Source organism: Pseudophryne corroboree, chromosome 5 (genome assembly GCF_028390025.1).
Source record: "Pseudophryne corroboree isolate aPseCor3 chromosome 5, aPseCor3.hap2, whole genome shotgun sequence".
Lineage (NCBI taxonomy): Eukaryota > Metazoa > Chordata > Amphibia > Anura > Myobatrachidae > Pseudophryne > Pseudophryne corroboree.
In genome coordinates, this window is record NC_086448.1 from 377,626,241 (window position 1) to 377,642,319 (window position 16,079).

At 46.4% G+C, this 16,079-nt stretch overlaps 1 protein-coding gene across 2 annotated transcripts in view; it reads left to right on the forward strand.

Annotated features, from left to right (window-relative positions):
• The window catches only part of PKD1L1 (polycystin 1 like 1, transient receptor potential channel interacting), a 608,224-nt gene that overhangs the window by 18,158 nt on the left and 573,987 nt on the right, over positions 1 to 16,079 (forward strand). The window lies entirely within an intron of this gene.

Genomic DNA, 16,079 nt, shown 5'->3' on the forward strand with positions numbered 1-16,079 from the left:
TTGGCCACTTCCCCTACAAAACAAATGGAAAAAATACAACGTTCCATTATGTAAATGGGGCATACCGCAATTAATAAGAACTATTCCCCTTAGTAAAGGGGAAAGATTTGAAGAATGTTAATGTATATTTTGGAACTGCAGAGGTGTATTTACCGATATTTGTTTGCAAGTAGAACTGTATCTTTTTATAGCCAATCTTAAACGTTAGAAAGGTATATTTATCTATAAAAAACAGGAAGGTACTGTATATGTATACAGGTTAAAGTTATCTTTATGGCGAATGAAGATATATTTATGTTTTAAGAAGGTCTATTTATGTAGGTAAAAGGTATATTTATGCAGGTACAGTAGAAGGTGGAGAGTAAATGTATACAGGTGGAATATGGGGTATATATATATATATATATATATATATATATAAAAGAGATGAGCGGGTTCGGTTCCCTGAGAACCGAACCCTACCGGACTTCACATCCCGAGCCCGGATCCGAGTCCTGCTCGGGTTTTCCCGTCTGACTCTGAAGCCAGAACGAGGCAAAACGTCATCAAATGTCAGCTGTCGGATTCTTGCTGGGTTTGGATTCTATATAAGGAGCTGCGCGTCGCTGCCATTTTCACTACGGCATTGGAGAGTGTAGCGCAGTGGCATGCAGTGAGGTCAGTGGCTGGTGAGTCACTGCAGCCATAATGTCCTTTGAGTACCGCTGATGACTCCTACAGCCGCTGATCCAATGCCCGCTACTGGCAATGCCCCCGCCAATGCCCGCAGCCTGCCTGCTCATCAAACTTGTGATGAGCAGGAGGCTAATATATTGTAAATTTTTATACATTTATGGGAAAGAGAAAGGAGGAATATGGGGAGATGGAAGAGAGAGGTGAAGTATGGAGATGTGAGGAACAGGAGGAGACAGGAGAGAGAGAGGACGAATAGGGGGAGAAGGAAGAGAGAGAGGAATAGGGGGAGAAGGAAGAGAGACAAGGAATAGGGTGAGAAGGAAGAGAGAGAAGGAATAGGGGGAGAAAAAATAGGGGAGAAGGAAGAGAGAAAAGGAAGAGAGAAGGAATAGAGGGAGATGGGAGAGAGAAGGAATAGGGGCAGACTGGAGAGAGAGAGGAGGAATAGAGGGGAGACAACATAGAGGGAGAGGGGAGGAATGGGAGAGACAGCAGGCAGCGAGAGAGGAATAGTGGAAGAAGGAATAGAGAGAAGGAATAGGGGGAGAAGGAAGAGCGAGTGAAGAAATAGAGGGAGATGAGAGAGAGAGAGAGAGAGAGAGAGAGAGAGAAGGAATAGAGGAGATTGCAGAGAGAGAGAGAGAGGAGGAATAGGGGTATATACGGTAAAGAGGAGAAGTAGCGGGGAAACAGGAGAGAAGAGAAATGGGGGGAGATGGGAGTGAGAGAGGAACAGAGGGAGATGGCAGAGAGGAGGAATAGGGGGTGACTGGAGAGATGAAAGAGAGAGGGAGGAGGAATAGGGGGAGACCACCAAATATAGCAATACGCCAGTATGTAAGTAAAAATCAGAAGGGTGGTATTCAGTATACCGGTTGTTGGGATCCCGGCGCACAGTATACCAGCGCCGGAATCCCGACAACCGGCATACCGACACCTTTCCTCCCTCTTGGGAGAAAAGAGGGGCTTGTCCCGCTGTCAGTAAGGCGGCGCCGGTATGCTGGCCGCCAGGGACCCGGCCGCCGGCAACTCATACTACACCCAAATCAGAACTAGTTAAGGCAAGAGGGAGAGACAGTGATGTGGGAGATGGAGGGGGGCAGAATAGAGAGAAAGAGAGAGAGATGGGGTCGATAGATAGGGGGGGCCGAGGAAGAGAGAGTAAACAAGAGAGAGAGGGCAGAGGGGGGAGAGAGGGGGCAAGAGAGAGTGGGAGCTGAGGGGGAGATAGATAGAAAGAGAGAGTGGGAGCTGAGGGGGAGATCGAAAGAGAGAGTGAGAGCTGAGGGGGAGATAGATAGAAAGAGAGAGCGGGAGCTAAGGGGGAGTCGGAGATAGAAAGAGAGAGTGGGAGTTGAGGAGGAGATAGATAGAAAGAGAGAGCGGGAGCTGAGGGGGAGATAGAAAGAGAGAGTGGGAGCTGAGGGGGAGATAGATAGAAAGAGAGAGCGGGAGCTGAGGGGGAGATAGAAAGAGAGAGTGGGAGCTGAGGGGGAGATAGATAGAAAGAGAGAGCGGGAGCTAAGGGGGAGTCGGAGATAGAAAGAGAGAGTGGGAGTTGAGGAGGAGATAGATAGAAAGAGAGAGCGGGAGCTGAGGGGGAGATAGAAAGAGAGAGTGGGAGCTGAGGGGGAGATAGATAGAAAGAGAGAGCGGGAGCTGAGGGGGAGATAGAAAGAGAGAGTGGGAGCTGAGGGGGAGATAGATAGAAAGAGAGAGCGGGAGCTAAGGGGGAGTCGGAGATAGAAAGAGAGAGTGGGAGTTGAGGAGGAGATAGATAGAAAGAGAGAGCGGGAGCTGAGGGGGAGATAGAAAGAGAGAGTGGGAGCTGAGGGGGAGATAGATAGAAAGAGAGAGCGGGAGCTGAGGGGGAGATAGAAAGAGAGAGTGGGAGCTGAGGGGGAGATAGATAGAAAGAGAGAGCGGGAGCTAAGGGGGAGTCGGAGATAGAAAGAGAGAGTGGGAGTTGAGGAGGAGATAGATAGAAAGAGAGAGCGGGAGCTGAGGGGGAGATAGAAAGAGAGAGTGGGAGCTGAGGGGGAGATAGATAGAAAGAGAGAGCGGGAGCTGAGGGGGAGATAGAAAGAGAGAGTGGGAGTTGAGGGGGAGATAGATAGAAAGAGAGAGGGGGGCCAATGGACTGACAAAGAAATGCTGAACAGCACTTGCCACCTTTATAACTCCAGGATATTGTTTTTCCTACCTGCCACTGTGGCGTGGACAATCATGCTGCTGCTGCTGCACATCGAAATTGATTCCCTCTCATGGACATGGACATGTCAGGGGACATGGAGAAGTATTGAGCCCTTCTCCCCCCTCTAGCTGGGGAGTCCCAAACGGGCAGAATTAGGGAGTATGGGGGAGGAGCTAAGAGAGAGGCCCCTCCTCCCCCTCCGGCTGGCCAGTTCCAATCCACACAGGCTGTATTATTGACTCTGGGGTGAGGAGCTGAGAACGCGTCTCCTCCTCCCCCTCCTGTCCGGAACCCGAACACTACAGTAGGTAGCCACATTACCGCGGACTCTGGGGCACTGGCAGCGAGCAGCGCAGCGATGGCAGCAGCGCTGCCCGCTGCCAGTGCCCCAGAGTCTGTGGCCCTGAACACTGGCGCTGTCTGAGAAAGGCGGCGGCGGCGGGCGGCCCTCGGAGGGGGGCAGGACCTCCGCTGCTGCCCTGCATATAATCGGCTGTAAACTACAGCAGGGGGAGCGGGAGGGGGCGGATTATCGGCTGCTGCTGGTATAAAATCGGGGGGGGGGGGGGGGGGGGGCAGGGGGCGTTTTGCTCGCATCAGCCAGCCCAGGAATGGGGGGTGGTTTGGTGCCGAGCAGCCAGTTTGGCCCTGCCCACTGCCCAATCACATCAGTGTTAGTGACAGGGGCGTGCTTTCATATGGGCTGAAAGCACGCCCCTGTCACAGAGGCACTTCTATGGGTGCCGCTTATCTGGCTTTTTTAAATGGGCTTCTACTGCCGCTTCTACTGCCTGGTGTTTGGCCCCGCCCCCCATTTCCGGCCCTTATATATTGACAGCAGGAGGCACCGAGAACGGTGCCTCCGAACACGTTTAAAACTTTTTTTTTACATGCTTTAAATAATAGAATACAGAAAGAAGAGAAACCCAGTGGCGCAAAAAAGGCAAAAAGTGTGGCATATAATATAATATAATAAGTCTTTCCTCTTAATGAAGAATCCTTTTCATAGAAGAAATTCTTCTTTACGGCTTTTTCCTCCAGAAGATGTACCTCAAACAGGAAAGAAGGTAATCCTTAGTGCAACACCGTTTAATAACTGAATATATCACACACTAGTGTAACAATTACGCACTCACATTCAATGAATCATAAATAGGCTCATCATCCTCCACAATAGGAAATTTATCTCGTTCTCCACTTGGAAATATGCAACTATTTAGTGAATGATAGTTTTGCTCATCATCCTCCACATATGATATTCCTTTAGATGGGGAGTATAGCTCAAAGAGAAAAGAAACAGATATAGTGCACCACTGTTTCTTAAAAGCACATCAATTTATTCATAACAAATACACTCACATTTAATACAAGCATAAAAGGCACATAGAACCTCCTGTGGGAATTGACGACTCTTACGAAGATAAAAGAGCGGAACCAGCCGATCCTAAATTCATACAAGCCAAAGTCCCTGTAGAGTTACCAGGAGGGGAAAATGTCCAGTCTCAGCATAAAAGAATCCACCAGCTTAACGCGTTTCGCACCAGCAGGTCCTTCTTCAGAAGCATGGTGGTATACAAACAGTTTGATATATTTATAGCACTATTCATTAGCATAATGATGTATGGGTAACACCCCCACCTGCCAGCAAAAAGGGCGCCAGTATTCAAAAGAACCAATCGTCGTATAAAGTTAAAAAAAGTTCAGTCAGAATTGCGCTACATCACTTCCGGTATTAACCGGCAGTTACGTATATGCGTTCCACCGCGTTTCACATGGTGTTCGATGTATTCAGTGTGTTACATAACTTCCGGTAGTAACAGGAAGCGGAAAGGAATGCGTTCCACAGACGAATCCAGAGATTTAAACACATTTTGTTTGTGGAATATTGTCATGGCAACGGATGGCAACGATAAACATTAACACAGCGTCCATTCATATAGAAGGTGGGGGTGACCTAACAAAACACAAAAGTGATGCTTTAAATAATATAAAGAATAACAGATACTTATGACACATAACCTGTGTCAAAAGTATCTTCTTTGTAATTTGAATGATTAGGGACAGGGGAGGCACTGCCTCCCCTGCCTGCACGTCCCTGGTGTAGTGAGAGGACGTGTCTCCGTCCTCAGTGTCCTGCATCAGTCCAGTGGTGGTGTCTTTTGCTGCATCACTACAGTCACAGTGGTGGTGTCCTCTGCTGCCATATGTCCAGAGCTGCCGTATAAGTCCAGTCCAGTTGGGGCTGTGTTGTGCTACATAAGTCCAGTGGTGGTGTCTTGGGCTGCATCAGTCCAGTCACAGTGGTGGTGTCCTCTGCTGCCATATGTCCAATGCTGCTGTATAAGCCCAGTCCATTGCAGTGGTGCTGTGTTGTCCTGCATCAGTACAGTGGTAGTGTCTTGTGCTGCATCAGTCCAGTCACAGTGGTGGTGTCCTCTGCTGCCATATGTCCAGTGCTGCTGTATAAGTCCAGTGCAGTGGTGCTGTGTTGTCCTGCATCAGTTCAGTGTTAGTGTCTTGTGCTGCATCAGTCCAGTCACAGTGGTTGTGTCCTCTGCTGCCATATCTCCAGTGCTGCTGTATAGGGTGCTGTGTTGTGCTGCATCAGTTCAGTGTTAGTGTCTTGTGCTGCATCAGTCCAGTCACAGTGGTGGTGTCCTCTGCTGCCATATGTCCAGTGCTGCTGTATAGGGTGCTGTGTTGTGCTGCATCAGTTCAGTGTTAGTGTCTTGTGCTGCATCAGTCCAGTCACAGTGGTTGTGTCCTCTGCTGCCATATGTCCAATGCTGCTGTATAAGTCCAGTCCATTGCAGTGGTGCTGTGTTGTCCTGCATCAGTACAGTGGTAGTGTCTTGTGCTGCATCAGTCCAGTCACAGTGGTTGTGTCCTCTGCTGCAATATGTCCAGTGCTGCTGTATAAGTCCAGTCCATTGCAGTGGTGCTGTGTTGTCCTGCATCAGTACAGTGGTAGTGTCTTGTGCTGCATCAGTCCAGTCACAGTGGTGGTGTCCTCTGCTGCCATATGTCCAGTGCTGCTGTATAAGTCCAGTCCATTGCCGTGGTGCTGTGATCTCCTGCATCAGTACAGTGGTGGTGTCCCTGTGCTGCTGTATATGTCCAGTGATACTGCCGTATATGTCCAGTGATACTGCCGTATATGTCCAGCGGTAATGCCAAATAAATCCAACGATACTGCCGTATATGTCCAGTGGTACTGCCATGTAATTTCAGTGATATTGCCGTATATGTCCAGTGGTACTGCCGTATAAATCCAGTGGTACTGGTGAATAAATCCAGTCCAATGATATTGCCGTATATGTCCAGCGGTACTGCCGTATAAATCCAGCGATACTGCCGAATATGTCCACTGGTACTGCCGTATAATTCCAGTGATACTGCCATATATGTTCAGTGGTACTGCCATATAAATCCAGTGGTACTAGCATATAAATCCAATCCAGTGATACTGTCATATATGTCCAGTGGTACTGCCATATAATTCCAGTGATACTGCCGTATATGTCCAGTGGTACTGCCGTATAAATCCAGTGGTACTGGCGTATAAATCCAGTCCAGTGATACTGCTGTATATGTCCAGCGGTACTGCCGTATAAATCCAGCGATACTGCCGTATATGTCCAGTGGTACTGCCGTATAATTACAGTGATACTGCCATATATGTTCAGTGGTACTGCCATATAAATCCAGTGGTACTAGCATATAAATCCAATCCAGTGATACTGCCATATATGTCCAGCGGTACTGCCGTATAAATCCAGCGATACTGCCGTATATGTCCAGTGGTACTGCCGTATAATTCCAGTGATACTGCCATATATGTTCAGTGGTACTGCCATATAAATCCAGTGGTACTAGCATATAAATCCTATCCAGTGATACTGTCATATATGTCCAGTGGTACTGCCATATAATTCCAGTGATACTGCCGTATATGTCCAGTGGTACTGCCGTATAAATCCAGTGGTACTGGCGTATAAATCCAGTCCAGTGATACTGCCGTATATGTCCAGCGGTACTGCCATATAAATCCAGCGATTCTGCAATATATGTCCAATGGTACTGCCACATAATTCCAGTGATACTGCCGTATATATGCCCAGTGATACTGCCGTATAAATCCAGTGGTACTGGTGAATAAATCCAGTCCAGTGATATTGCCGTATATGTCCAGCGGTACTGCCATATAAGTCCAGCGATACTGCTGTATATGTCCAGTGATACTGCCGTGTAATTCCAGTGATACTGCCATATATGTTCAGTGGTACTGCCGTATAAATCCAGTGGTACTTGCATATAAATCCAGTCCAGTGATACTGTGCTATATGTCCAGTGGTACTGCCATATAATTCCAGTGATACTGCTGTATATGTCCAGTGGTACTGCCGTATAAATCCAGTGGTACTGGCGTATAAATCCAGTCCTGTGATACTGCCGTATATGTCCAGCGGTACTGCCATATAAATCCAGCGATTCTGCAATATATGTCCAGTGGTACTGCCATATAATTCCAGTGATACTGCTGTATATGTCCAGTGGTACTGCCATATAATTCCAGTGGTACTGGCGTATAAATCCAGTGATACTGCCGTATAATTCCAGTGGTACTGGTGTATAAATCCAGTGATACTGCCGTATAATTCCAGTGATACTGCTGTATAATTCTAGTGGTACTGCCATATAATTCCAGTGATATTGCCGTATATGTCCAGTGGTACTGCCGTATAAATCCAGTGGTACTGGTGAATAAATCCAGTCCAATGATATTGCCGTATATGTCCAGCGGTACTGCCGTATAAATCCAGCGATACTGCCGTATATGTCCAGTGGTACTGCCATATAATTCCAGTGATACTGCCATATATGTTCTGTGGTACTGCCATATAAATCCAGTGCTACTAGCATATAAATCCAGTCCAGTGATACTGTCATATATGTCCAGTGGTACTGCCATATAATTCCAGTGATACTGCTGTATATGTCCAGTGGTACTGCCATATAAATCCAGTGGTATGCGTATAAATCCAGTCCAGTGATACTGCTGTATATGTCCAGCGGTACTGCCATATAAATCCAGCGAATTCTGCAATATATGTCCAGTGGTACTGCCGTATAATTCCAGTGATACTGCTGTATATGTCCAGTGGTACTGCCGTATAACTCCAGTGGTACTGACGTAAAAATCCAGTCCAGTGATACTGCCGTATAAGTCCAGTGGTACTGCCATATATGTCCAGTGATACTGCCGTATAATTTCAGTGGTACTGGCGTATAAATCCAGTGATACTGCTGTATAATTCCAGTGGTACTGGCATATAAATCCAGTGATACTGCCATATAATTCCAGTGATACTGCCGTATAATTCCAGTGGTACTGGCGTATAAATCCAGTGATACTGCCGTATAAATACAATCCAGTGGTACTGCTGTATAAATCCAGTGATACTGCCATATAATTCCAGTGATACTGCCATATAATTCCAGTGGTACTGGCTTATAAATCCAGTGATACTGCCATATAAATCCAGTCCAGTGATACTGCTGTATAAATCCAGTGGTACTGCCATATAATTCCAGTGATACTGCCATATAATTCCAGTGGTACTGGCGTATAAATCCAGTGATACTGCCGTATAAGTCAAGTCCAGTGGTACTGCCAGATAATTCCAGTGATACTGCTGTATAATTCCAGTGGTACTGGCGTGTAAATCCAGTGAAACTGCCATATAAATCCAGTCCAGTGGTACTGCTGTATAAGTCCAGTGGTACTGCCATATAATTCCAGTGATACTGCCGTATAATTCCAGTAGTACTGCCATATAATTCCAGTGGTACTGGTGTATAAATCCAGTGATACTGCCGTATTAATCCAGCCCAGTGGTACTGCCGTATAGTTCCAGTGATACTGCCATATAATTCCAGTGATGCTGTTGTATAATTCCAGTGGTACTGGCGTATAAATCCAGTGATACTGCCATATAAATCCAGTCCAGTGGTACTGCCGTATAAATCCAGTGGTACTGCTGTATAATTCCAATGATACTGCCGTATAATTCCTGTGATACTGCAGTATAAATCCAGTGGTACTGGCGTATAAATCCAGTGATACTGTCGTATAAGTCGAGTCCAGTGGTACTGCCATATAAATCCAGTGGTACTGCCGTATAATTCCAGTGATACTGTCGTATAATTCCAGTGATACTGGCGTATAAGTCCAGTGATACTGCTGTATAAATCCAGTCCAGTGGTACTGCCGTATTAGTCCAGTGGTACTGCTGTATAATTCCAGTGATACTGCCATATGATTCCAGTAATAATGCCGTATAATTCCAGTGGTACTGGCTTATAACTCCAGTGATACTGCCGTATAAATCCAGTCCAGTGGTACTGCCATATAAATCCAGTGATACTGCCATATAATTCCAGTGATACTGCCGTATAATTCCAGTGATACTGCCGTATAATTCCATTGGTACTGGCGTATAACTCCAGTGATACTGCCATATAAGTCGAGTCCAGTGATACTGCCATATAAGTACAGTGGTATTGCCGTATAATTCCAGTGATACTGCCGTATAAATCCAGTCCAGCGGTACTGCCGTATAATTCCAGTGATACTGCCGTATAATTCCAGTGATACTGCCGTATAATTCCAGTGGTACTTGTGTATAAATCCAGTGATACTGCCATATAAATCCAGTGGTACTGACGTGCTGTATATTATTTACTCCATTTAAAGGGGTTATTAATATTTAATCCAAATAATTTTTACAGGGTTTGAAGTGGTTTTAGGAGAAACGTAAACTTGCCAATATGCCATTTACGACACGGATTGGCAAGGAACGGCTAAGGCCCTGGCCTATGTTCATGACTAGTGGTTCAGCTTTACATGAAGATGGAAGCCCTCATCCGCCCGATAGAAAAATGATAAGAGTTAAGCTGCCAAAAGCACAGCAGAGAACTGTGCGTTCTAAGATGGTATGAAAAATCCCTAAGGAGTGCCCAAGTGTGTCGGCGGTTGCGATGCCTGACCTTCCCAACACTGGATACTGATACTGCTGTATAATTCCAGTGGTACTGGCGTATAAATCCAGTGATACTGCCGTATAATTCAAGTGGTACTGGTGTATAAATCCAGTAATACTGCCATATAATTCCAGTGATACTGCTGTATTATTCCAGTGGTACTGCCATGTAATTCCAGTGATATTGCCGTATATGTCCAGTGGTACTGCCGTATAAATCCAGTGGTACTGGTGAATAAATCCAGTCCAATGATATTGCCGTATATGTCCAGCGGTACTGCCGTATAAATCCAGCGATACTGCCGTATATGTCCAGTGGTACTGCCGTATAATTCCAGTGATACTGCAATATATGTTCAGTGGTACTGCCATATAAATCCAGTGGTACTAGCATATAAATCCAGTCCAGTGATACTGTCATATATGTCCAGTGGTACTGCCATATAATTCCAGTGATACTGCTGTATATGTCCAGTGGTACTGCCGTATAAATCCAGTGGTACTGGCGTATAAATCCAGTCCAGTGATACTGCTGTATATGTCCAGCGGTACTGCCATATAAATCCAGCGATTCTGCAATATATGTCCAGTGGTACTGCCATATAATTCCAGTGATACTGCCGTATATGTCCAGTGATACTGCCGTATAAATCCAGTGGTACTGGTGAATAAATCCAGTCCAGTGATATTGCCGTATATGTCCAGTGGTACTGCCGTATAAATCCAGCGATACTGCCGTATATGTCCAGTGATACTGCCGTATAATTCCAGTGATACTGCCATATATGTTCAGTGGTACTGCCGTATAAATCCAGTGGTACTAGCATATAAATCCAGTCCAGTGATACTGCCATATATGTCCAGCGGTACTGCCATATAAATCCAGCGATTCTGCAATATATGTCCAGTGGTACTGCCATATAATTCCAGTGATACTGCTGTATATGTCCAGTAGTACTGCCGTATAACTCCAGTGGTACTGGTGTATAAATCCAGTCCAGTGATACTACCGTATAAATCCAGTGATACTGCCAGATAATTCCAGTGATACTGCCGTACAATTCCAGTGGTACTGACGTATAAATCCAGTGATACTGCCGTATAATTCCAGTGGTACTGCCATATAGATCCAGTGGTACTGGCATATAAATCCAGTCCAGTGATACTGCCGTATAAGTCCAGTGGTACTGCCATATATGTCCAGTGATACTGCCGTATAATTACAGTGGTACTGGCGTATAAATCCAGTGATACTGCCATATAATTCCAGTGATACTGCTGTATAATTCCAGTGGTACTGGCGTATAAATCCAGTGATACTGCCGTATAAATCCAATCCAGTGGTACTGCTGTATAAATCCAGTGGTACTGCCATATAATTCCAGTGATACTGCCATATAATTCCAGTGGTACTGGCGTATAAATCCAGTGATACTGCCATATAAATCCAGTCCAGTGGTACTGCTGTATAAATCCAGTGGTACTGCCAGATAATTCCAGTGATACTGCCGTATAATTCCAGTGGTACTGGCGTATAAATCCAGTGATACTGCCATATACATCCATTCCAGTGGTACTGCTGTATAAATCCAGTGGTACTGCCATATAATTCCAGTGATACTGCCGTATAATTCCAGTGATACTGCCATATAATTCCAGTGGTACTGGTGTATAAGTCCAGTTATACTGCCGTATAAATCCAGTCCAGTGGTACTGCAGTATAATTCCAGTGATACTGCCATATAATTCCAGTGATGCTGTTGTATAATTCCAGTGGTACTTGTGTATAAATCCAGTGATACTGCCTTATAAATCCAGTCCAGTGGTACTGCCGTATAAATCCAGTGGTACTGCCGTATAATTCCAATGATACTGCCGTATAATTCCTGTGATACTGCTGTATAAATCCAGTGGTACTGGCGTATAAATCCAGTGATACTGTCGTATAAGTCGAATCCAGTGGTATTGCCATATAAGTCCAGTGGTACTGCCGTATAATTCCAGTGATACTGTCGTATAATTCCAGTGATACTGGCGTATAAGTCCAGTGATACTGCTGTATAAATCCAGTCCAGTGGTACTGCTGTATAATTCCAGTGATACTGCTGTATAATTCCAGTAATAATGCCGTATAATTCCAGTGGTACTGTCTTATAAATCCAGTGATACTGCCGTATCAATCCAGTCCAGTGGTACTGCCATATAAATCCAGTGATACTGCCATATAATTCCAGTGATACTGCCGTATAATTCCAGTGATATTGCCATATAATTCCATTGGTACTGGCGTATAACTCCAGTGATACTGCCGTATAAGTCCATTCCAGTGGTACTGCCGTATAAATTCAGTGGTACTGCCGTATAATTCCAGTGATACTGCCGTATAATTCCAGTGATACTGCCGTATAATTCAAGTGGTACTGGCGTATAAGTCCAGTGATACTGCCATATAAATCGAGTCCAGTGATACTGCCATATAAGTACAGTGGTACTGCCGTATAATTCCAGTGATACTACCGTATAAATCCAGTCTAGTGGTACTGCCGTATAAGTCCCGCGGTACTGCCGTATAATTCCAGTGATACTGCCGTATAATTCCAGTGATACTGCCGTATAATTCCAGTGGTACTTGTGTATAAATCCAGTGATACTGCCATATAAATCCAGTGGTACTGACGTGCTGTATATTATTTACTCCATTTAAAGGGGTTATTAATATTTAATCCAAATAATTTTTACAGGGTTTGCCCTGTGTGGTGTAGGGATACGCTGTCCTGTGCCGCATATTCTGTTATATAACTCCAGAAACATAAGGGAGAACAAAAATTTGGAGGATAAAATAGGGAAAGATCAAGAACCACTTCCTCCTAGTGCTGAAGCTGCTGCCACTAGTCATGACATAGATGATGAAATGCCATCAACGTCGTCTGCCAAGGCCGATACCCAATGTGAGTGTAGAGGGCATGTAATATCCAAAAAGCCAAAGTTCAGTAAAAAGACCCAAAAAAAGAAATTGAAGTGGTCTTAGGAGAAACGTAAACTTGCCAATATGCCATTTACGACACGGATTGGCAAGGAACGGCTAAGGCCCTGGCCTATGTTCATGACTAGTGGTTCAGCTTTACATGAAGATGGAAGCCCTCATCCTCCCGATAGAAAAATGATAAGAGTTAAGATGCCAAAAGCACAGCAGAGAACTGTGCATTCTAAGATGGTATGAAAAATCCCTACGGAGGGCCCAAGTGTGTCGGCGGTTGCGATGCCTGACCTTCCCAACACTGGACGGGAAGAGGTGGCTCCTTCCACCATTTGCATGCCCTCTGCAAGTGTTGGAAGTAGCACCCACAGTCCAGTTTCTGATATTCAAATTGAAGATGTCACTGTTGAAGAATACCAGGATGAGGATATGGGTGTTGCTGGTACTGAGGAGGAAGTTGACAATGAGGATTCTGATGGTGATGTGGTTTGTTTAAATCAGGCACCAGGGGAGACACCTGTGGTCCGCGGCATGAATGAGCCCATTGTGATACCTGGGCAAAATACCAAAAAAGCCACCTCTTCGGTGTGGAATTATTTCTCCACAAATCTGGACAACAGGTGTCAAGCCGTGTGTTGCCTCTGTCAATCCATAAAAAGTAGGGGTAAGGATGGTAACCACCTAGGAACATCCTCCCATATACGTCACCTGCTGCACATTCATCAGAAATCAATGTCAAGTTGTGAAACTTTGGGTAAGAGTGTAAGCAGTCCCTTCTTCCTCTTCCTCTTGTACCCAAGCTCCTGCAAGCCACACCACCAACTCCCTCAACGTCAACTTCCTCCTCAGTCAGGAACGACATTAGTCCTGCAGACCATGTCACTGTCAAGACTGAGGAGTCCTCTCTTAACCGGAATTCCTCCGGAGGATCCTTGAGTGGTATGCCTACTGCTGCTGTTGCTGCCGCTTCTGTTATTGCTGCTAGGAGTCGATCGTCATCCCAGAGGGGAAGTCGGAAGACCACTGGTACTACTTCAACTAAGCAATTGACTGTCCAACAGTCCTTTGTGAGGAAGATGATAAGGGGATAACTGAGGCCTTGACAGCTATGTTGGTGTTAGACGTGTATCCGGTATCCGCCATTAGTTCAGTGGGACTTTGAGAATTGATGGAGGTAGTGTGTCCCCGGTACCAAATCCCATCTAGGTTCCACTTCACTAGGCAGACGATACCGAGAATGTACAGAAACGTCAGGAAAAGTGTCCTCCATGTCCTAAAAAATGCAGTTGTACCCACTGTCCACTTAACCACGGACATGTGGACAAGTGTAACAGGGCAGACTATAGACTATATGGGGGAGATTCAAATGTTTGAAAAGTCAGTTGGGAGTCTGTTTTTTCCTATCTAATAGACAGGTAAAAACAGACACCCAACCGAGTTTTCAAACATTTGAATCTCCCCCTATGACTGTGACAACCCACTGGGTAGATGTATGGCCTCCCGCAGCATCAACAGCAGCAGCACCAGTAGCAGCATCTTGCAAATGCAAACTTGTTCCTAGGCAGGCTACGCTTTCCATAAGAGGCACACCGCTGACAGCCTCTTATGGAAACTGAGGGACATCATCGCACTATGGCTTACCCCACTCAGACTCTCCTGGGGATTTGTGATATCAGACAACGCCACCAATATTGTGCGTGCATTACATTTGGGCAAATTCCAGCACGTCCCATGTTCTGCACATACAATTCATTTGGTGGTGCAGAGTTTTTGGAAAAATGACAGGGGCGTGCAGGAGATGCTGTCGGTGGCCACTTTCGACATTTAGCTACCGCATGCCGAAGACTGGAGCGCCAGCAAACACTCCTGAACCTGCCCTGCCATCACCCGAAGCAAGTGGTGGTAACGTGGTGGAATTCAACACTCTATATCAGCGGTGGCCAACCCGCAGCTCTCGAGCCACATGCGCCTCTTTTATCCTCCGCATGCGGCTTGATCCGCTCCCGACACAGCGCACTCACAGCCTGGTGCAGAGACTTGTAAGGTCTCTGGTGGCGGTGTCTATCTTCAATTCGGTGCTGGCCCGTGAGCCAGTCAGAGCTCGCGGACCGGCAGCTAAGGCTCCTGATTGGCTGCTGGACCGCCAGCTCTGTTCTGCTCATGGGCCGGCGTCGAATTGAAGATAGACACCGCCGCCAGAGACTGAGGGGTAGGAGAGGTGCACGCTGTGATCTCCTTCCCTCACAGGAGCAGCTGAGCAGCGCGGTGAGAAGCACTTTTTTTCGGTGGGGGGGGTGGGGGGGGGGGGGTGAGGCACTGTGGGGACATGTGTATCTGCACTGGGGGCATATCTGGCACTGTGGGGGCATGTGTATCTGCATTGGGGGCATATCTGGCACTGGGGGCATATATGGCACTGTGGGGGCATGTGTATCTGCAGTGGGGGCATAACTGGCACTGTGTGGGGACATGTGTATTTGCATTGGGGGCATAACTGGCACTTTGGAGACATGTGTATCTGCAGTGGGGGCATATCTGGCACTGTGGGGACATGTGTATCTGGCACTGGGGGCATATCTGGCATTGTGGGGGCATGTGTATCTGCACTGGGGGCATTTCTGGCACTGTGGTGTGGGGACATGTGTATCTGCACTGGGGGCATATATGGCACTTTGGGGACATGTGTATCTGGCACTGGGGGCATATCTGGCATTGGGGGCATATCTGACACTGTGGGGACATGTGTGTTTGCACTGGGGGCATATCTTGCCCGGGGGCATATATGTATCTGGCACTGTGAGGGCATGTGTATCTGGCACTGGGAGCATATATTTATCTGGCACTGTGGGGACATGTGTATCTGGCACTGTGGGGGTATATGTGTATCTGGCACTGTGGTGGCACCCATTTTTTGGCATTTTTATATGTATCTGGCACTGTACAACATGACTAAATGGGGTTATGACACAAGGTCACACTCCTACAAACGTCATACCAAAAGGTGTGCGCACAAAAAAGGGGTGTGACTTTGTGACAAGTAGGCCACGCCCCCATTTTAGCACACGCGCCTTCTAGGAGCGCATGATAGTGGCTCTTGCCCTTGCCTACGGATCTTTTCTGTCTCTATACCTCTGACTGGTTGGCCACCCCTGCTCTATATGCTTCAGAGGATGGAGGTGCAGCAAAAGGC